This window comes from Chlorocebus sabaeus, chromosome 10, assembly GCF_047675955.1.
Source record: "Chlorocebus sabaeus isolate Y175 chromosome 10, mChlSab1.0.hap1, whole genome shotgun sequence".
In the NCBI taxonomy this organism is placed as follows: domain Eukaryota; kingdom Metazoa; phylum Chordata; class Mammalia; order Primates; family Cercopithecidae; genus Chlorocebus; species Chlorocebus sabaeus.
This window is the reverse complement of record NC_132913.1, coordinates 46001560-46008474: the sequence shown is the minus strand read 5'-3', so window position 1 is coordinate 46008474 and position 6915 is coordinate 46001560.

Genomic DNA, 6915 nt, shown 5'->3' with positions numbered 1-6915 from the left:
TATAAAATTCAACATACATATACTATATATGACTAACAATCCAATTACTAGGAATTTTCCCAAGAGTAATGAAAACATATATACACACAAAACCCGATGTGCAAATGTTTATAACAGCTCTATCAGGATTGCCAAAAGTTAGAAACAACTCCAAAGTTCAACTGTAGAATGGATAAACAGATTGTGGTATATCCATATCATAGAATATAACTCAGCAATAAAAAGGGAAACATGGACGAATCTCAAAAGCATCATGCTAAATGAAAGAAGCCAGACTAAAAAAAGCTACTTCCTGTTTAATTTCATGTACACGACACTCTTAAACAGTTGAAACCCTAGGAGCAGAAATTGGAGCAGTTGCTAGAGAGCGGTTGGGGAGAGTGGTTTAATTACAAAGGTGAGAAGGGGACTTTTCGAGGGTGATGGAAATATTTTGTATCTTGATTGTACTGGTTGTTACGTTCATCATACATCATACACACATCACCTTAAAATGGTGAATTTTACTGTATGCAAAATATGCCTCAACAAATGACAAAAAATCTGTTTGTAAATAAATGAATGTAAATACTCCAAAATGTTAAGAGTGGCATTCTGTAGGTGGGAGTATCACTTCTGGATTTTTAAATCTTCTTTCAGTATTCTGTATTACTTGTTAAATAAATAAAAACTAATAAAAGTTTTTTTTTTTGAGGGAAAAGTATGCTAAAGTGTTGTGACAAAGGTAGGTACCTCTTTGGGAGCAAAGAAGAAACATTCATATCATCTAGCAGATATTTTGTGAGTGGCCTTTCCTGCAGGGCCCTGGGCTAGGAGCTGGGGTTCAGAGATGAGAAAACCTCATTCTTGCTTTCAGTGATCTCACATTCTCATGGGGATATGGACAACACAAGAAGGCTAAGAGAATTCCTTCTGTGATTGACAAGGTTTATTGTGGCATTATTCCTCAGAAATTTCTGAGACGATGGAAATATTTGTATCTGCTCTGACCAGTGTGGTAGCCACGAGACACACATTCGTTTGAGCACTTGAAATGTGGCTGGTGCAACTGAAAAACTGAATTTTTAATTGTATTTACAGTTAAATAGTTTTAATTAATAGAAATAGGAATAGCTACGTGTGGCGTGTGACTCTGGTGTTGGACAGCACTGTGGGCAGCTGAGGCCAGCCTATTGCTTGAGCCCAGAAGTTAAGAGACCAGACTCCTGGGCAACATGGAGAAATCCCATCTCTACAAAAAATATAATACAAAAATTAGCCAGGAGTGGTGGCACACACTTCTGGTCCCAGCTACTTGGGAGGCTGGGGTGGGAAGATCACTTGAGCCCAGGAGGTCAAGCCTGCAGTGAGCCAAGATCATGCCTCTGCATTCCAGCCTGGGCGATAGACTGAGACCCTGTCTCAAAACAAAAACCAATGAACAACCCCTAGAATTTGTGTTCTTGGCTTGGTGGGGTGTTGTGCACCTGAGTCCCAGCTACTTGGAGAAGCTGAGGTGGGAGGATTGCTTGAGCCCAGGAATTCAATGGCAACATAGCAAGGCCTATCTCTAAATAAATAAATAAATAAACAAACAAATAAATGAAAGAGGAAGGAAGGAGGGAGGGAGGGAGGGAAGGAAAGAAAGAGAGAGAGAGAGAGAAAGAAGGAAAGAAGGATAGAAGGAAAGAAGGAAAGAAAGAAGGAAAGAAAGAAAGAAAGAAAAAGAAAGAAAGAAAGAAAGAAGGAAAGAAAGAAAGAAAGAAAGAAAGAAAGAAAGAAAGAAAGAAAGAAAGAAAGAAAGAAAGAAAGAAAGAGAGAAATTTGTGCTCTTGAAATCCAAGTTGGAAAATACTGATCTGAGGTAATGGGAGTGGTGGTATTCAGGGGGTGATGGTAAAAGGTAAGGGGCAAAAGCGAAAATGAGGCCAGTGTGGCCTCCTGGGGGCCCTGCCCAGCACATCCTTCCTGCCCTGCCACTCTTTCTGCTTCCACTGGAGGAGACCCAGGGTCCCAACTCTGTCTCCTTCTGTGCATGCTTAGGCACACAGGGCAGCCCCAAAGCTGGGTGGGGTCTTCCCTTGCCTTGTCTTTATGTTCATCATCAAAAGCCCAGGCCTGTTTTGTACACTGTGAGGTAAGTGGAGCCCGAGTGATTTACTCTGGGGACATACTGGAGCTTCCATCAGGGTAAAAGTCTCGTGGAAGGAAGGCAACATGTTATTACTCTTTAAATGGGCTTATAAAGCTCACTTTAAAAATGGCATTAGTCTAGTTAACTGCAACAGGAGAGCAGTTCATGCTAGGACCAAAGTATTTGAAATCGTGCTTTGTAATGTGAAAAGCCTAGTAAAATGGATTCTCACGATGTTGAGGCTGCCAGAGAGCTTTCTGTCATAAAATGAAAGGATGCTATAACGTTAAAGACATTAATCATATTTTAAAATCATACAACACTTTCATCATAGTATTGCACTTTCTTCTTTTAATTTGTATGTAGGAGACATTACCTTCCTCATGCACCTGTATATTTGCAGGGTGCATCTAATTTTTATATTTTCTCTTTTCTCTTAACATTAGTTACATGCTGTATCTAATGCTAAGTTCTGAAAGTATGAGAAATCTGTGTTGGAAATCAGGGGCAAGAAAGCTAACTGGGAGGGTGGTGACTCTCAGGTGGTGGGGTGGTATCTTAATTTGTTTTCTGTTGCTTATAAAGGAATACCTGAAACTTGGTAATTTATGAAAATAAGGGGCTGGGCACAGTGGTTCATGCCTGTAATCCCAGTACTTTGGGAGGTCAAGACTGGAGGATTGCTTGAGTCTAGGAGTTTGAGACTAGCCTGTACAACATGGCAAAACCCTATCTCTACAAAACATGTGAAAATTTAACCAGGTGTGGTGGCGCATGCCTGTAGCCCCAGGTACCCAGGAGGCTGAGGCAGGAGGATCACTAGGCAGAGGTTGTAGTGAGCCAAGATCTCACCACTGCATGAGGGATAGAGCGAGACCCTGTATCAAAACAAGAACAGACAAACAAAAACCATTATTCAGTTATGGAGGCTAAGAAGTCCAAGATGGAGGGCATGCATCTGCTGAGAGCCTTACTGCTGGTGGAGTCCCACTCTCTGCTGAGTCCCAAGACTCAGGTGGCACAGAGCATCACATCACAAGGGTGCTGAGCATGCTAACCTGCTCACTCGGGGTTTCTCCTCCACTTCTTTTTAGAGGCTCACTCTATCACCCAGGCCGAAGTGCAGTGGCACTGCAACCTCCGCCTCCTAGGTTCAAGCAGTTTCTCCTGGCTCAGACTCCCAAGTAGCTGGGACTACAGGCATGCGCCACCATGCCTGGCTAACTTTTGTATTTTTAGTAGAGATGGGGTTTTACCGTGTTGGCCAGGCTGGTCTCAAACTCCTGACCTCAGGTGATCTGCCCACTTTGGCCTCCCAAAGTGCTGGGATTACAGGTGTGAGCCACCATGCTCAGCCTCTCTTCCACTTCTTATAAAGCCACCAGCTCCCCTCCCAGGATAACCATTAACCTTTTCTTGAGATAGGATCTCACTCTATTCCCCAGGCTGGAGTGCAGTGGCTCTATTATGGCTGACCGCAGCCTCAAACTCGTGGGCTCAAGTGATCTTCCTGCCTCAGCCTCCCGAGCAGCTGGGATCACAGGTGTGCACCACCACACTCAGCTAATTTTTATCATTTTTGTAGAGATGGAGCTTCACCATGTTGGTCAGTTTGGTCTTGAACTCCTGGGCTCAAGCCATCCACCTGCCTTAGTCTTTCAAGTAGCGGGGACTACAGGTATGTGCCGCCATGCCCAGATAATCTTTAAAACATTTTTAGTAGAGATGAGGTCTCTCTATGTTGGCCAGGCTGGTCTTGAACGCCTGAGTTCAAGTGATCATCCCTCCTCATACTCCCAAAGTGTTAAGATTACAGGCTCCACCTGGCCCCTTAACCTATCAATCCATGAATGGATCAATCTGTTCATGAGAGCAGAGCCCTATGGTCACCTCTTAAAGTCTTCACCTCTCCAAACTGGCATATTGGCGATTCAGTTTCAATACGAGTTTTGGAGGAGACATTCAAACCATAGCAGGCGGTTTAGAGAATGCCCTCTCCAAAATATCTTGCCCCCTGTTTTGTAAGATGCCTCTGAGATTCCAGTGCCTGTCTAGACATTTTCACTCCAGTTTCTCCCTGTAGTCTATATCCGTGTGGTTAGGTGCTTTGCTTTCTCTTTAGATTTCATTCCGTATTTTCTCTGTTGTCTCTCCATTATATGTGTTCTAGGTGGGGTGTGTCGCGGGCAGGGCAGGGGGGCGTATTATGGGAACTACATAATGGAGAAAACTGTGCTTACCAGCTTTTTTGTCTGTTTTTAAGTTATAGTGTGTCTTTCTCTTCCCCCTCTCCAAAACACTGGGATTTTCCTTTCCTCCAAGGACATTTTTAATTCCTAGTATTCTTTAGCAGAAAGTGCTCACTGTCTTCTCTCTCCGTTTGCTGGACCTGAAACAAAGAATCCATTAATAATTTGGAGATGCCTAAGGATCAGAGGAAACTCTGAGTTATCACACAGATAGACACTTTTACACAGAGGGGATTCCCCTAGCAACAAAACAATCACAATTCTGTGTGCAGGAATATAGAAACATAGTTTTGAAGTTAGCCAATCTTGATAACAAGGTAAACAATGAAGAATACATTTTTTTCCTGCCTTGGGGTCTTGAAGTTTTAGTGGTGAGTGTTGGAGCCAAGAGGCAAATAATATTAATTAGAAGATAATAATAGTTCACTTTGCTTTTGAAATAAACTTGAGATTAGTTAAAACACAAATTTCTGCAATTCCCTACCTTCCACACCTTCTATAAAGCCAAAATTTACTTACCCCATTTTACAGGTGGGAAAAGGCCATAAAAGGAAACAAAGAGAGGTAAATTAGTTGTAAAACATAACAGGATGGCAGTGGAATGATCAGAAGCTGCTACTGATCCATTGTTGGCCCAATCTTTATTATCGTCCAGCAGCTTGAAACCCGCATTAGGCATCTGAAAAGTCATGCCAGGAATTGACATAATGCACCACTAGTAAAGCAGCCAAAGGACAGCACACTCTCTGAGCAGCGGATGCTGATAAGTTATCTGTTACAGGGTTGTGTACCCCTTCCATGGGTACCAAAGATTCTGAAATGACTTCCAACCATAGCCAGACTAGGCCATGAGAAAGACATACCTGGAAAGACGGCCAGCCTTTTCTGGGCCAGGATTTGACTCTTTTGGACAAGTGTTTACTGCACTGACTGCTTCCCTCTTCTCTCTGCCAAGGACCCTCCCTGCCTTTCCTGTTAAAGGAAAAACTAGAGCTGGAAATTTATATAAAATGCAGTCTTTATAGACGTTTGCACTCTAGTTTTTTCCTTTAGTTTATATCCATTTGTTTAAGTGCTTTGCTTTCTCTTTAGATTTCATTCAGTATTTTCTTTGTTGTTTTTCCATTATATGTGTTCTAGGTGGGGTGTGTGTGGTGGGATCATGGGAGTGATTATGAAGAAAACATTCCCTTGGTCCTTGGGCTTAAAAGACCAAGACATTCTTGCCTGTGGGCACCATCTCTTGGTGTCACTCAGGTTTCAGTGGTGAATTTCGGACCCTGGAGTTCCCTTTTCATGAATCTGGGCCCTTGTAGTCATGATATGATGACCCTTCTTTCCTCTGTAAGTCCCATCCTACTGTTGGGAAAACCCTCCAATTCAGTCATCAAAAACTATTGTTTATCTCTTCATTGGCAAAGCCCTGTGTTAAGTCTCCCACAAATGAATTTAATTTCTCCAAAGATTTTTACATCTTTATTTATTGAATGTGTAATGATGGAGACAGGAGGCAGAGAAGTTTCCGGCAGAAAAGGCATGTCCCTAGGGAAAACCTCACCCTCAAGCTGAAAAGCCTGAAATGGTGGCCCGAAGTGAGAACATATATCCCTGGCTTCCCGCTGGAATATTACCCTTTCCTAAACCACCCAGGGCCCTGCCCAACCCCATCCTGTGCCTATAAAGACCCCAGACTCAGCCAGCAGACAGGAGAAGCAGCTGGACCTCAGAGACTACGGCTCGATGTCGTCGACTTCAGAGGGACAGCTTGACGGCGTAACTTCAGAGAAGAATCTTACCAGAGACAGCAGGACTTCAGGGGAAGATTACCTACCCCATCCCATCCCCTTTTCAGCTCCCCTTCCCACTGAGAACCACTTTCTTCCGTAATAAAATCCCCAACATTTACCATCCTTCAATTTGTTCATGTGACCTCATTGTTCCTGGATGCTGGACAACAACTTGGGAACCATGAGTGTGGACACAAAAGGCTGTCATACTGGCTCTTTTCCTGCTATGGTGAAGGGCAGCTGCCTCACGTGAAAAGGTAAAGAGCTCACTGAACTGTTGACACATAAGCAGTCTGTGGATGGCAGTGCTGAAAGAGCAATGTAACATGCCCTCTGGGGCTTCAGGGGTCGCAGGCACCCCACTTGGATGCTGCCGTGGGGCCTACACAGAGTTTGCTCCTACCAGTGCTGAAGTGGTAGGCTAGTTTCAGTGCTCATGCACTCCAGTTCCCATCTTGTTCACTCATGTGTTCCCTCCTGTGAGGAGTTGAGAGTGGCAGGCTGAGTAAATCAGGCACCCCTGTCATGAGTCCCTTGAAGGGGTCAGGGAAATATCCTGTTTCAGTAATACATTCATATGATTCAAAACTCAAAAGATACAAAAAGGAATATAGTGAAAATTGATTTTTTTCCCTCTCCAACGACTCCAGGTCCACTCTTTGGGGACAATGAAAGTTATAAGTTGTCCTAAGATGTTTCATACATTTAGGAGAAATTCATACATATGTTTTTAAATTTTTATAACACACATGGTAATATACACATA